The 15,486-nt window shown below is 40.0% G+C and overlaps 1 pseudogene; it reads right to left on the minus strand.

The window, feature by feature from the left end:
* Window positions 1–11,814: 11,814 nt before the first annotated feature.
* LOC119523903 lies at window positions 11,815–11,946 on the minus strand (annotated as a pseudogene).
* Window positions 11,947–15,486: the final 3,540 nt, after the last annotated feature.

Consider the following 15,486-nt stretch of genomic DNA (forward strand, 5'->3'; position numbering starts at 1 on the left):
TAAGAAGAGAGAGAGAGGACACAGAGCACATGGCAGAGCATGAGCAGAAGTTTTCGTATACAGCAATCCTGTCACTGTGATCCAGCCACACTGGCTTCTTTTCCCTTTGTGAACACACCCAGCTCATGCCTGCCTCAGTTGTTTGCACTTCAGGGCTTTTGTATGTGCTATCCCCTCTGTATTCAGTGCTCATCCTTCAGATCTCTGTATGGCTGCCTTCTTACTATTCCCTTCCAGTAGAAGAGCAAAGAGCACTGAAAGTTGAGCGACGAAGACCCCAAGGTCTTTTCTGACTACCATATCAAAAGCTAGTTCTCCTTTTCACTGTTCAGAGTTTCACATCTCTCTGCTTCACTCCTCTGTAGATTACTTGTGATTATATGTTCAAGGTCTGTGATTACTAATGATTATTTGTTCAAGGTCTGCCTAGTTCCATGTTTAGTGGAAAGTCTAGACCAGCGGATGTCAACCAGGGGCAATTTGATCCCTAGGGAATATTTGACAACGTCTGTAGACATTCTTGTTTGTCATAACTGGTGGAATTGGGGTGTTTGCTACTGGCATCTATTGTGTGCACGGGGGGCAGGAATGCTGCTAAGTATCCTACAATGCACAGGACAGCCCCGACCCCCACCACCACTACCACCACCACAAGAAGGAAGTATCCAGCCCCAAATGTCAATAGTGCCGAGATTGAGAAACTCTGATCTAGACAATAAGGTCCATAAGGGTAGGGATTATGCTCACAAAACAGGGCTTGGCACAATAAATGTGGGTTGACTAAATGAATGATGGATGAAGATGAAGGAAGCTGAGTAAAGGACACCTGATTCCTTCATGTCAGCGAGCAGCCAAGACAGACTCTTCTGCTGTGTGCCACTGTTCTCTGTGCTGACAGGTATGGTCAAGGCTGTATATCCCCATGGAATGGGGAGAAGGTTCGAAGCCACATTGTCAGTGTACCAGGGAGTGCTACTACAGCCAAGAAAAACCAAGAAGACAAAATGAAGTTTCCAAACTGTTTTTAATCTCACAAACCATTTCTGTGATGTGATGCAATCTTGGAGATACAAGTCAATAGAGACAAAGGAGTTGAAGAAATTGTAAGAGTTACTTTACATGGTACTCAAATGTCTTTCCTTGTTCAACACATTAAAAACTTCCCTTAGTTTCCCCTATATTAAATGAGAGAGTTGAATAAGGTGACATATTAAAGTCATTTCTAATGTAATTTCCTGGGTCTACTGTAACAAATTTCCATAAACTTGATGGCTTAAAACAATAAAAATATATTCTCTTACAGTTCAGGAGACCAGAAATCTGCAATCAGTATCTTTGGACTGAAATAAGGCTTTGGCAGGGTTGTGATCCTTTTGGAGGCTGTGGGCAAGAATCTCTTTCTTGTTTCTTCCAGCTTCTGATGGTGGAAAGCATTCCTTGGCTTATGGCTGCATCGCTCCAATCTTAAGGGCCAGCATCTTCAAATCTCTCCTTCTTCACCTGGCCTTCTTGTGTATGAATGTGCATGTGTGTGTGTGTGCGCATGTGTGAACTCTCCCGCTGCCTATCTCTTATAAGGATACATATGATTGCATTTAGTTCCCACTTGGATAATACAGGCTAATCTTCCCATCTCAAAATCCTTGATTACATCTGCCAAGACCCTTTCGACATGTAAAGTAACATTTACAGATTTCAGGGATTATGACCTGCTATTTTGGGGTGCCATTATTCAGCCTACCACAGTAACCCTCAATGAATCTGATGATTCTACACAAAATCAAAGATAAAGACTTAGACGCCAAAAGAGAGAATAGGGCCCATCGTGCTTCTCAACATACTGTATTCACATGAGCTAGCAGGCTTGATATTTATCCAAAGAATGGAGCTTTACGAGGTGGGTTGTAGTCATTCTAAATGAGGTCAGAGGATGTTTCAAAGAAGACCTAGTGTGCAATTGGGCTTGGCTCTTGTCAACAAGCTGTTCAGTATCCAAGGCCTCCTTAACCTGGTTGCAGCAGCTCCTCTAGAGCCATCTGTCAATGAGTTTGTACCTGCTAAGGATGTCCCAGGGGAACTGTTGCAGGGAAGTGATATAACTTCTCTGGCTCCTACAACTGCTAAAGTGAAGGCTATTGTGGCATATTAGCATGTTAAACAAGCAGAAACCTGATGCTACAAGGGTCTAACATTACTCACAGAGAGATGTACTGTTCAAACTATTAGAGTGAACTTAAATGGATAGAAATTTTGGACTCCCATCCTCTGCACCATTCTCCTATTTCCCTCTCAGAATCTGGAATAACCTCTTCAAGGCAGAGTAGCTTTGAATGGCCAGGCATTTATAAAAATGCTTGCTTGTCATCCCTAGAATTTCTATACCCACATAAGATATAGGCTTCCTCTTTGCTGATTGACAGCCTTTTATTTGTGCAGGGATGAGATTTGCCACATGTGTAAATGGAGGGGGCTTTGGTAATGCTGGAGATTTGTCTGTTTGTTTAGGTCTCTAACATGGGATGATTTGTGACCCAGTTGGGAGAGATGGGACTGAGGGGCTAAATCAGAGTAATTTTGCCACAGTAGAGACTTGATTTTGTGGATGATTTTTTTCTGCAGATCCCAACAAGACTCTGGTTTTCTGCCTCTCTGGTTCAGTCACAAAACATGAAATTAAGTAATGAGTAAATAAGATGAAGTCTTTGTCTTCCTAGCTATTGTGTCCATACACCTTTTCACCCACATACCTGAATCTGTGGGAGTCCTTGTTTCTATTTCTGATGATAAATTATCATCATTTGACTTTTCCCCTCAGGTACATTAAGTAACATTGATTATAGACTCTGGGAGTTATCAACAGCATGTCCTCTGGGTTTCACATGTTTAGACCACTTAGACTTAAACATGCACTACAGCTTCATAGGTTCCTGCTCCTTCCTTAAACTTCCAATCAGCTATCATCACCTCTTTGACGACTATAGTTGGTACCCCCTGCCAGCTGCTGTTAACAATTATTCTTCTGAATTGCTGCAACTAGACATTAATTGAAGCTTGGTTATTTCTGCTATCCAAAGCCCCCAGGGGAATGTTGCACCAAGTTACATAATAAGCAAGGGCCACTTTCATGGCTTTTCTCTGTATTTTCCAGATCAGTTTTCAGAACAGACTGCCTATGAAAATGAACTTGATGTTTAGAAGATCCACTCTTGACTTAATGCAGTGGGGACTTTAGGACAGCCTCTTCAAAGATGCTCTTTTATCTGCATTAATGATGGTGATTGTATATTTTGCTCTACTTACACTGCTTGCAAAAAAATGATGGGAGGTAGCATGCAATAAAAATATGTTTGTGATGGAGTGACCTCATCAACATGGCAATGTAAGATCCCCTGGAAAAGTCTCCCCCAAGAATCAGCTAATAAAAGGACAAATCTCACTTGCTTAGAAGTCTGGAGGATGATAGAGACTGGAAAAGGACTCTGCAAATGCTGAATCAAAGAAAAAGAAAAATAATGTCCAAGATCAGGTAGGAAATTTCCATCATGGACCTGCTGGCCTGTTTCCCTCTTGCTCAGTTGGTCTCATGCAGTTTGGAGGTGCACAGATGTAGCAAGGTCTGGTTCCCACCTGCTGTGGATGCAGATTATAGAGCCATTCACAGCAGTGAGTTAGAGCCCCGTGCATATCCAGACAGAGGGACCGGAATCCTTAGAGACCCAGGGCAGAACACAAGCCTCTGAGGAGTGCTGCATATAAAAATGCCCTGGAGGGAGCGGGGGGAAGAGAATGAGACCATGGCACAACTGTTGGCAAGAGGTGTACACACTCAATCCAGTCACTGTTGGCTGGACCACTTAAATGCAAAATGGATTTTCTGGATTGACCCAGCTTTCTGGATTGATCCCATCTGGGTCCCCAGGGCAGGATACCTGTTCCAGTTTGCTAAGGCTGCCATTATGCAAAACACCAGAAATGGATTGGCTTTTATAAAGGGGATGTATTTGGTTACAAATTTATAGTCTGAAGGCCATGAAAATGTCAAAAATAAGGCATCAACATGAGTATACCTTCACCAAGGGAAGGCCAATGGCATCAGGAAACCCTCTGTTAGCTGGGAAGGCTCATGGGTGGTATCTGCTGATCTTGGGTTGTGTTCCAGCTCCCCTCTGAGCTCCTGTGCATTCTTTAAAATGTCAGCATCAGCTTTCAACAGCCATCTCCAAAATGTCTCTCTTGGCTGCAGCAAGTGTCTGGGCCTGCGTGGATCTTTTAAAGTACTCCAGTAAATCAATCGAGACCCACCCTGAATGGGCGAGGCCACACCTCCATGGAAATAATCTAATCAAGTTATTACCCACAGTTGGGTGGGTCACATCTCCATGGGAACAACCTAATCCAAAGATTCCAACCTAATCAACACAAATAACATCTGCTCCTACAAGATTGCATTAAAGAACATGGTATTTGGGGGACATAATACATCCAAAGTGATACAATACCTTAGCAGGAAAGAAACCTGAGGCGGAAAAGGCTCACAGAAAACAAAAAGGGTGGGGGAACTGAACAGCTATAAGATAGGATGGATCCTGGAACTGAGAAGTATAAGGAAAATGGGGCACTGAGTGAGAAAGAGTATTTAATCATAGGATCTGGGGAGAAAATTCTGCACAAAAACAAACAGAACAGAACAAGATTCCTGGAGAAGGAACAGAGGAAAGGAAGCTTTCTCCTTGAGGCAAAACAACTGCACAAAAAATGCAATCTTAAAAATTGTACCATATATCCATGGCAAGAGTCAGATAAATAAGAGCTGAGAAAATCTGGACAGTTAAACATGGGCTACTCTAAAGGTCCTGAATAAGTTGGACCAAGCATCAGAGAAGAGCCCTAACACAAACCCAATATAACTATGAAACCCTATACAAGAGGGAGAAAATGGCCTTCAGAATTAACTCATCAAGACAATCAGATGCCTAGGCATCAGCAAAGAAATTCAAACCATACTAAGAAAAAGGAAGATATGGCTCATTCAAGTGAACAAATTAAAACTTCAGAGGAGACAAAGATTCTGGAACAACTAATCAAAGTAGTTAAAAAAAATCCTAAATCAATTCAAGGAGATGAAGAAAAATATGGATATAGAGCTTTAGGATATTAAGAAGACAGCCTACTTTACAGAAATGGAAAAGCCAATCATCAAATTTATTTGGAAGGGTAAGAGGCCCTGAACAGCCAAAAACATCTTGAAAAGGAAGAACAAAGTTGAAGGAGTCAAACTTCCAAACTTTAAAGTTTATTACAAAGCGACAATGGTCAAAACAGTCTGGTACTGGCACAAAGATAGATATATAGAACGATGGAATTAAATTGAGAGTTCAAAAGTAGACCCTCACATCTATAGCCAATTGATTTTTGACAAGGTGGGCAAGTCCACTCAATTGGTGCTGGAAGAACTGGATATCCATTTGCAAAAGAATGAAGGAGGGCCCCCGTCTCAAACTATACACAAAAACTAACTCAAAATGGATCAAAGACCTAAATATAAGAATCAGGCCTATAAACTCCTAGAAGAAAATGTGGTGAAGCTTCTTCAGGATCTTGTATTAGGCAATATTCTCTTAGACTTTACACCCAAAGCATAAGTAACAAGAGAGAAACAGATGAATGGGACCTCCTCAAAATTAAAACTTTTGCACATCAAAGGACTTTATCATGAAAGTGAAAAGGCAAACTACTCCAATGGGAGAATATATTTGGAAACCACATATCCAATAAGGGTTTAATATCCAAAATCTATAAAGAAATCCTACAACTAAGCAATAAAAAGACAAACAATCCAATTTAAAAATGGACAAAAGTCTTGAATAGACATTTCTCCAAAGAGCATATACACATGGCTAAAAAGCATGTGAAAAGATGCTCAGTATCACTACCTATTAGGGAAATGAAAATCAAAACCACAATGAGATACAATTTCACATCTACTAGCTTGGATACTATTTTAAATAAAAACAAAAAATTACAAGTGTTGGAGAGGATGTGGAGAAATAGGAACACTCATTCATTGCTGGTCGGGATGTAAAATGGTGCAGCAACTGTGGTAAACAGTTTGGCAGTTCCTCAGGAAGCTAAATATAGAATTACCATATGACCTGGCAATCCCCCTTCTAGGTATATACCCAGAAGAATTGAAAGCAGAGACCTGAACAGATATTTGCACACCAATGATCATAGTGGCCTTATTCACAATTACCAAAAGATGGAAGAAACCCAAGTCCCCACCAAGTGATAAATGGATAAACAAAATGTGGTATATATACCCACAATGGAAAACTATTTAGCCTAAAAAGGAATGAAGTTCTGATACATGTGACAACATGGCTGAACCTTGAGGATATCATGTTGAGTGAAATAAGACAGACACAAAGAGACAAGTATTGTATGATCTCACTGATATGAACCAATTAGAATAAACAAATTCCTAGTGTTAGAATCATGAATATAGATTACCAGGGTCTGGGTTTGCGATAGAGAATGGGAAATTAATGCTTAATTTGTACAGGATTTCTATTTAGGTGATTGTAAAGTTTTGGAAATGGATGGTGGTGATTGTAGCAAAATATTGTAACAGCACTGAATTATCTATGTGAATGTGGTTAAAAGGGGGAAATTTTAGGTCATCTATATATTACTAGAATAAAATTAAAAGATAAAATATAGGACTGTACAACCCAGTGATCCCTATTTTAAACTATGGAATATAGTTAATAGTATGAGTATAAAAATGTTCTTTCATGAATTAAAACATATGTACCTCACTGATGCAAGGTGTTAATAATAGGGTAGTATATGGGGGAAATACACCTAATGTAAAGTGTGGACTATAGTTAATAGTACAGTTTTAATATTCGTTCATCAGTTGTAACATCGATCACACTAATGCAAAGTGTCAACAACAGGGCGTTATATGGGCATGCTGTATTTTTACATGATTTTTCTGTAAACCCACACCTTCTCTAATTACAATAATTATGTTTTATGATAAGACTGTTAAAAAAACTCCGTGGAGATTGAGAAGGAAGCAGTTCCATGAAGTACCTCACTAATATAATTGTAATGTCTGCATCTTCAGGTTGACTGTGAGTTTCCTGGTAGCTGGGCTATAAAAGAAAACACAATGTTTTACACAGTTCCTATTACCTGATACAAAGAAATCATACACTTTCTTTCTGGGAGAAAAACTACATCCTGTTTACTAAAGTCTTCCTGTGGTTGCTGACTAGGAAAGAGGTGGTTGATTGAGGTGGATATCACATTCTAAAAATAATTTATCATATGGCTCTATGTACATGAGACGTTGGACAATATTGAAAGCATCCTCAAAAACCATTTATGCTTCAAGGGCATAATGTTAAGATTAGTCATCAGGAAAGGTGCTCAGTGACGAACTGATGAGTTTGTCTTTGAGGGTATTAACCCTCAGCTTTTTGTTTGTTTGCTGTTCTGTTTTTTTTGTTTGTTTTGCTTTTTTTAAAAGTTTTTTTTTTTTTTTAACAGTCTGCTTTGGATAGAAATAACACATTTTGAAGTATGTGGGTAGGCCAGACAAAAGTGATAGTTTGAGGCCTGGATGATGCAAACCTTATGGATTTTGCTTGACTTCCATTATGTTTTCTTGGGCTTTGGTAAAAGTAGGGTAATACTTTTCTTAGAAACATCCAATAATCTACTTCTGACTCTTAAAAGTCTTACTCATTGGACTTAATTCAGCATTCTTGCTTTTGGAGGCTGAGAGACCATATTCAGGCTTCTTCACCTAATATTTTAGACCTCCACTTATAGAGTGAAATGAATCAAGATTTTTGAAGACAAGAAATTGCCTGCAAACTTATAGCTTAAGAAAATGGTGTCATCAAACTGACAGCAGATGTGCCGGTTTGAGTGTATTGTGTCCCCCAAATCCCATTATCTTTGTGGTCTTGTGTGGGGCAGAAGTTTTGGTGCTGGTTAGATTTGCTTGGAGTGTGCCCCACCCACCTGTGGGAGATAATTTTGATGAGATGTTCCCATGGAGGCTTGGCCCCACCCATTCGGGTGGGCCTTGATCGGTGGAGCTATATAAATGAGCTGACTCAAAGAGAGAAAAGAGAGTGCAGCTGGGAGTGATGTTTTGAAGAGAAGCAAGCTTGCCAGAAAGGACCGTCCTGGGAGAAAGCCGTTTTGAGGCCAGAGCTTTGGAGCAGATGACCACTGGCCGTCCTCCGGTGAAGGTACCCGATTGCTGAGGTGTTACCTTGGATGCTTTGTGGCCTTAAGACTGTAACTGTGTAGCGAAATAAATCCCCGTTTTATAAAAGCCAATCCATCTCTGGTGTTTTGCATTCTGCAGCATTAGCAAACTAGGACAGCAGACAAGCATGCCTTCAAAAGGCAATACTGCAGAATAAATAAGAATTTATCTTTTCCTATGCCTGAGAAATGTAAATGTACAAAAAGGCTAAAATGCCCAGTGACACCAGATCAAAGCTCCATGGGATCTGAGTTGGAAGCCAGTAAGCTCAGTCCCTGCTCTGCTACTTACTTGCCAAAACCTCCCATTCTTTGGGTCCCAGTTTGCCCTTACACAAAATGGCAGCATTGGACTAGATGATGTCTAAATTTCTTTTAATAAAATAAAATTGGTTTTATGTAATCTAAATAAATAAGGCAGCAGGTTATAGCAAAACTGACCTTTGAAATGAGATATGAAAAGGAAAAATGTTCACTCCTGCATTTCAGTACACAAAACAAATTGCATATCTACTGTATTAGAGTTCTCCAGAGAAACATAAGCCACAGTATATACACATATATATGCACACACATATATATGTACATATTAAGAGTTTTATTATAGGAATTGGCTCATGTGATCATAGGGATTAGCAAGTCTGAATTCTGTAGGACAGGCTGCAAGTTGGAAACTCCAGTGAAGTTTCTTGAAACTACCAGTGAAGGTGACTTGAATTCCCCAGGAGAACTTGGCTGGCTGGAGTAGAAACAGAAATTCTTCTCTCTGACTTCTGAAGTCTTCAGTTCCCACTCTAAGACCTCCAACTGATTGGATGAGAAGAATCCTCTCATTGCTGAGAGCAATCTCCTTCATTGATTATAGATGCAGTCAGCAATAGATGCAATAAACTGACCGTGGATGCAAATCCATCTATGAAATACACTTACAGTAACAATTAGGCTAGAGTTTGGTTGGCCAGACAACTGAACACCATAACCTAGCCAAGATGACACATGAACTTAACCATCACACCTACAAACCTACAGAATGTGGGAGATATAGCCAAGCATTGACTAATGGGGGATTGGTGTACAGAGAGGTTTTAGTACTATAAAATAATAAGAGTTCTGGCTGTTTTGTAGCCACTGAAATAGTTCATCATATCCTTCTTCAGATACATCACTGAAGTGATGTTACCTGGCCTGAGAGAGCCGATATCCCAGCCCCTTCGTATAACCATATCCGGAGCATTGGGTCCAGAATAGGCATCTGGGGTGGTGAATGGATGTATATATACCTTCAGAAGAGTAGATGAAGGAACTGAGTTTGGTTGGTTGGAAAAGAGAAGACTTGGGGAGAATGTAAGTTCCGCCTTTAAATATGTTAAGTGCTGTTTGTCTTCCAGATCCCTTTTCCATTCTCCTCTACTGCCTTGCTCTCTGGCTTCTGATTGTATTCCTTCAATGGGAGGCATCAGCAAACAATTGCTAGGTGGGAGGAGAGGAAAGTCGGGTTTTAATTTCCCTGTCTTCCTTCTTGCTGAGCTTTGGCTTGGCAGTTGCTGTGCTCCTCTACTGAAAGGCATGGCTCCCATTGGGCTACCTTCTCTTATAACTCTATGTTTTTCTGGAAACTGCTCCATCCTCTTGCCCCCTTGGTCTTGGGGATGGCAACTTGCTAGCCCTGGGGTTCTTCAAGTCCCTTTTGGTTCATCTCCTTATATAATAGTCACTTCATTAATCTCTTTAATTATACCTTTGAATGTACCATCAGTTTCCTGCCAGAACACTGATGAACGTGTGTCTTCATGTGGAAGATGGGCTGAACTGTGAGGTACTAGAGGAAGGTGCAAACATTAAAGGATGGAAGTTGTAAGGAGAAACTCTTTGTTTCAACATTTCTACCACTAGAGCTGTCTTAAAATAGAATGGGTTGCCTTAAAAGGTAGAGAGCTCCCGTAACTAGGGGTGATCAAACAGAACACCAGGATTTTTTTTGGGGGGTGGGGGTAGAGATGAGCTTAAATGGGAGTTTGGATATAACTTTCAAAATGACATTAAGCATGATGTTATAAAAAACAGTAAATTGTGTTGAAATCTTTTCTTTCTTCTCATTTGTATCTGAATTCTCCATTGCAAGGTAAGCAGAATTCATGCATTGATTGAGTGAGCCGTGACATGCAATTGGGTTCACCTCGCCTCTCTGAGCAACCTGTATGTGTGAGGCATGCTAATTGGCACTTCAAGGGAATGGTTTACAGTATGCAAGTTGCTGCCCTTCCATTTCAGTTAGAATCAAAACCTCAGATGTTTACCTAGCTAAGTGGTCTCTTACGATTTCTACTACCTCTCTGCATTGGCCCTTCCTTCCTTCCTTCCTTCCTCCATCCATCCCTCCCTCCCATTCATTCATTCATTCATTCATTTCCTTGTTCCACATTTTTTCAACAATACCTGTGTCAGGCATTGTACAAGCTACTGGGTCGAAGGGTTGGAAGAGGGACAGTGGTATGTTATAAAAACAAAGAGCACAAAACCCAGATTTTTAAGGTGTTCGTGGTCTGGTAGGAGAGGCAGATAGACAGATACTAACAACATATTTTTTTCTGGTTTTCTCAAACTCTTCTGCTTTTGTGTTTTGGAAATTACCCCCTTACATGTCCATACACTCAGCTTTCCTCAAGCCCTTTCTCACTGTATGTTAATTTGTCCTTCCTCTTTCCCTATGTTTTTTTTCAGACTCTGAATATGCCACTCCTGTAGCCATCTCTTTGCAGCTGCCTCCCTCCCACCCCCCTCCTTCATCTTTCTTGACTCTCCTTATCAGTGTTACCAGGATGACACTCACTGCTTGGGTGAAAGAGAAGTGCTTTCATATTACTATCTGCTTCCAACCAGTATAATGAAAGGTTTGTGTCCTCTTTTTTCCTTTGAGAAAAAAAAAATCCACATGGTCATGAAAAGAACCTGTAGTTATGATAAAACAAGGGAAAGTAAATATAAATGCAGCATTTCAACCCAGCTCATGACAAATTGAGGAAGAAAATAAAACATATTGATTGTCCTCAGAAGCCTGATAAGGAAGCATGCATTTGGAATCATTTGAGTATCACTAGCTGCATCAGAAATTGTTTATCTTCTAAGAGTGATTCTCAATTTCCTACACTTCTCAGCCTAATCACCAAAAATGTCTTTGTTGTATTAGTTGCCTTGAGCTGCTGCTATTGATTTTTTTTCAAGGTCACAGAAGACCATCACACCCAACTTGCTGGGCTGTTTTTTGAAGCTTCAAATACACCACCATTCCTTTAGAAGTCATTCCACTAAGAGATATTGGATTATGGACTTAGAATGTAATAGACTCTGTCAGTCATGTTAGGTAAAAGCATATTGCAGGAAGAAAGAAGTAAATAAAATGATAACAATTGTACAGCTATTGTGATGAGCCAGGTTAAAGAGAAAGTTTTCTGCAAGGAAAGAGGTCTTTTCCTTGACTTACGCTGGTGCTCTGAGTTCCAGCATGTACTTTTTGTTTTTTTTTTTCAGGGGAGAGCGTGAATGGAGTCCCCCACTACCACAAATTGTGCAGTCGAGTACATCCGGAGTGCAATGGATAAGCCTCGCCCTGGGAAATCCACCTTTGTGATCATGGTGTCTCCCCTGCCAGGTAAGTATCAGCATGTACTTTTAAAGCATTGTGTTCACCACTAGTTCAAAAGCTATTGATGCTGCACGCTTCTGACTCCCATTCATTATTTAGATTCAGGCTAACTTTTGGAATGCATGGTGCTGCCAGTTTCAGCACTTCACCTATGTCTTAGTCTCTTATTTGATTTACTAGCAGTCCTTGGTTTCAGTGGCAGTGGTGTGATGTGCTGATGAATAGGCAACTTAAGGAGGCATTGGGGAGGAGGAGAATGGCATATAGTTTCATTTCCAAAGTCATTGTTCAAAGTTGAGTTAACTTTTTCCATATTGCCAAATATGGGAAATGCATGTCTCCCACATCCCAGAGCACTTAGGGGGATATTTCTTCTCAGTTTTGCATGCCAAGCCTTGTTTTGCTGGAAAGAGAGGACTTAACTACGTAGACATAAAATCTTTTATAATTTTTTCTTGGTGCTCGCCATTCACCATGATGAATGAAATGTTGACCAGTTTTAAAGATAGATGGGGGTTTTAAGCATCAGATGGTGGTCTTAAACGTCTTTCATATAGGCCTGCACTGTTCAGTATGATAGTTGCTAGCCATATGAGGCTATTTAAATTTAAATTTAATTAAAATGAAATAAAATAAAAAACTCAGATCCCTAGTAATGCTAATCATATTTCATGTAATCAATAGCCACATTTGGCCAGTGGCTACCATATTGGACAGTGTAGCTATAGAACATTCCCTTTTTAACAGAAGTTCTATTGGGCCATGCTGGTATAGACTCCTCCTCTATTTTGCTTTCTTTATTTTAAGATTTCATGGGAAATTCTCCCATACCTAAGCTATAGTTAGACAGGTCTAGTCCATGTGATAACTATAGAGCAATGGGGGATTCCAATGACTAAGGGGAAGTGGGACAGTGGATTAGGAAAGGTATTCTAACATCTGCTACTCTAACCCTGTATGGTTTGGCAAAATATACTTTAATGTTTTTATGCTACTTAATTTGAAGTATTGATAACACATCAAAAGAAAAATGATAAAGAGTATTTTGAAATATTTTGATATCTACAGCATAACTTTATATTATGGTTGAGAAAACTGATCTATAATAATATATGATCAGCTTTTCTGCAGTCTCCAAATTTAAGTCTTATGGTCTTTTGATTTGGGGACTTGACAACTGTTTTCCTGCAACGGTTCTTAAATATTGACCTAGCAAGGAGCAATGCCTGGGAGGACTGGGCTTTCTCAAGTGTAATAGTACATGTCACATTGTATTAATGTCTTGCAGCATTACAATATGGCTGAAGTGAGAACACATGAATGTCCTCTGCAGCCAATGGAGTGGTATGTATCTTAATTTACAGTAAGGTCTGCTGAAATAATTGCCCATTATATCTTAAGCAGCTCCGCAAAGTGATCCATACATTAGAAAAGAAATACCAACAGGGAGAAATGAAGTATATCCTAGTTCCATACATATTTCCATAGTTCCTGCTAGAGGAAATAGATTTTTGAAACCCCTGGAAGATGTTATTGTGCGCAGGTGTGTGCACATGTATACACTCACATCTACACACACTTCTGAGGTTGTGTTAAATGAGATCGTTAGAATATTAGATACCTACCTACCCCAGTGACTGCTACATGTTGAACAGTAGTAAATATTTGTAAATAATAGTGCTCAACACTCCCCCTGCCCCTTTGTGATAAATAATAGTGTGGGGAGAGGCTTATTGTCAACAGCCTTGAAAAAGGAATAAAACTTAAGATGGGCAGAGTCTGAATGTAAGTTCCCCCAGCTGCTTTCCTGGGCTCACCAGGGGCTTTTCTTCAGGACATTGTGTGCTGATTGATGGGCATTTAGTTCTCACAGGGCCAGGCTCATGTTAGCATTTAACACTCCCTGTGAATTCCTCAGGAAAACCTTCCCATGGAGAGATATCAAGTTTTCCAGAAGTTGCACTATAGAAGGATGACCCTTGGTAACCTAGAATCAAAGCCTCATTCTCCATTAGGGTTGTTTTAATAATTACATGAGATGACATTCTTAAAACACCTGGTATCTGGCACAGTGTTTGATATTTAAGTGCTCGAAAAGTATCAGCTAGTAATTAGAACCCCACTTCCAGGCATTACAATTATCTCCCAACCCCAGACCCTCCTCTGACTGCCATTCTATCCAAACAAACTTCTGACTTCCATGCCCTTAATATAGCCATAAGATATGTTCTTTGAAACTAGCAAATCAAAAACTGGATAGGTTGCCTAAACAGAGTCAATCTCTTGGCAGTGCCTCTAGTGAGGAAGATGAAAGACCATGATGCGAGAGTCTCATCAAGTGTAATTCAGTTGTCTGTTGCTTCTCGTCCACATGTGCCATTTTCACATTGAATGATGAAGCCACTGTAAATGACTTGCTTTAAGGCATCAAATGCTTTAGGATGTAGTAAAGCACTTTATTTCCTTGGGACGCCTCATTCAAGTGGCCAAATCATAGGATTCAAAGTTTTGAAAACTGCACTTTCATTTCAAATAAAAGGCCTGGGTGGGGAGAACTATGAAGGTTTATTTTTCCCCAAAGAAATGCTTTGGCTAAATGTAGTCTGTTGACATTGGTGATAGAAGTATTATTTCACTGTTATCTGTTATCAGGGAGACCTACCTAGTAACCATGCACAGCTAATTTCAGTGGTCAGGGAAGCAGTAGACCAAGCATGAGGTAGAGGTCAGATTGTAACCATAGTGCGTATTTCTGAATGGTACCCATGGGTCAAGGGGTCCCCTAACTCATTATTCACAAAACTTCCCTGAGTTTATGATTCATTTGGGACACTTGCTAAGAAAACAAAACTTCAGTCCCACACTAGACAGTCTGAAGCAGATTCTCCAGGGGAGGTAGTTGTTAACAAGCTCTCCAGCTGATTATTATTATTATCAGAAATTACAGGAATTCCTACCTAGCTCATCTTCCAAACCATGGAGTGATGTGGGGATCATCTTAGAGATTCTTGGCTGCATTTGACTTAACCATTAAGGAACTACCATAGGATTCTAGAAAATAGTCTAAAAGTTTATTCTTTTATAAGTTTGATGCCTTTAGGGAGGAACCCTGGGACTGAGAAATAATCTACCTTATTGGAATCGTCAAGATAAAGAAAAAAATTCATAAGCAAGAAGGGAAATCTCCATTGTGGTGCATTTCTTCTGATATGAAAACATTGACTCCTTGGGTTCTGCTGATGTGGCTTATGGCACTCCCAAGGTCAAAGATATGGTCTGGGAAGGAAGGGTATGATCATCTTTAGCTCAGAGGTCTTGATATTTACTGTGTTTCTTTTCCTATCACTTGCCTCCATCATAATGTTCTGTATACAGTTGGTAGACAATACATGCTAATTACCAAAATGATTATGCCACTCTGGTAATTCTATGTAGGAAACCCAGTGTATGATGTATTATTTACAGAATCCACCCCCCATATAAAAACATATGTGAGACTTCTGCTTCCAACCAAGATAGAGTAACAGGATCCAGATTAACCCTTCTACCAGAAA

This window comes from Choloepus didactylus, chromosome X, assembly GCF_015220235.1.
Source record: "Choloepus didactylus isolate mChoDid1 chromosome X, mChoDid1.pri, whole genome shotgun sequence".
NCBI lineage: Eukaryota > Metazoa > Chordata > Mammalia > Pilosa > Megalonychidae > Choloepus > Choloepus didactylus.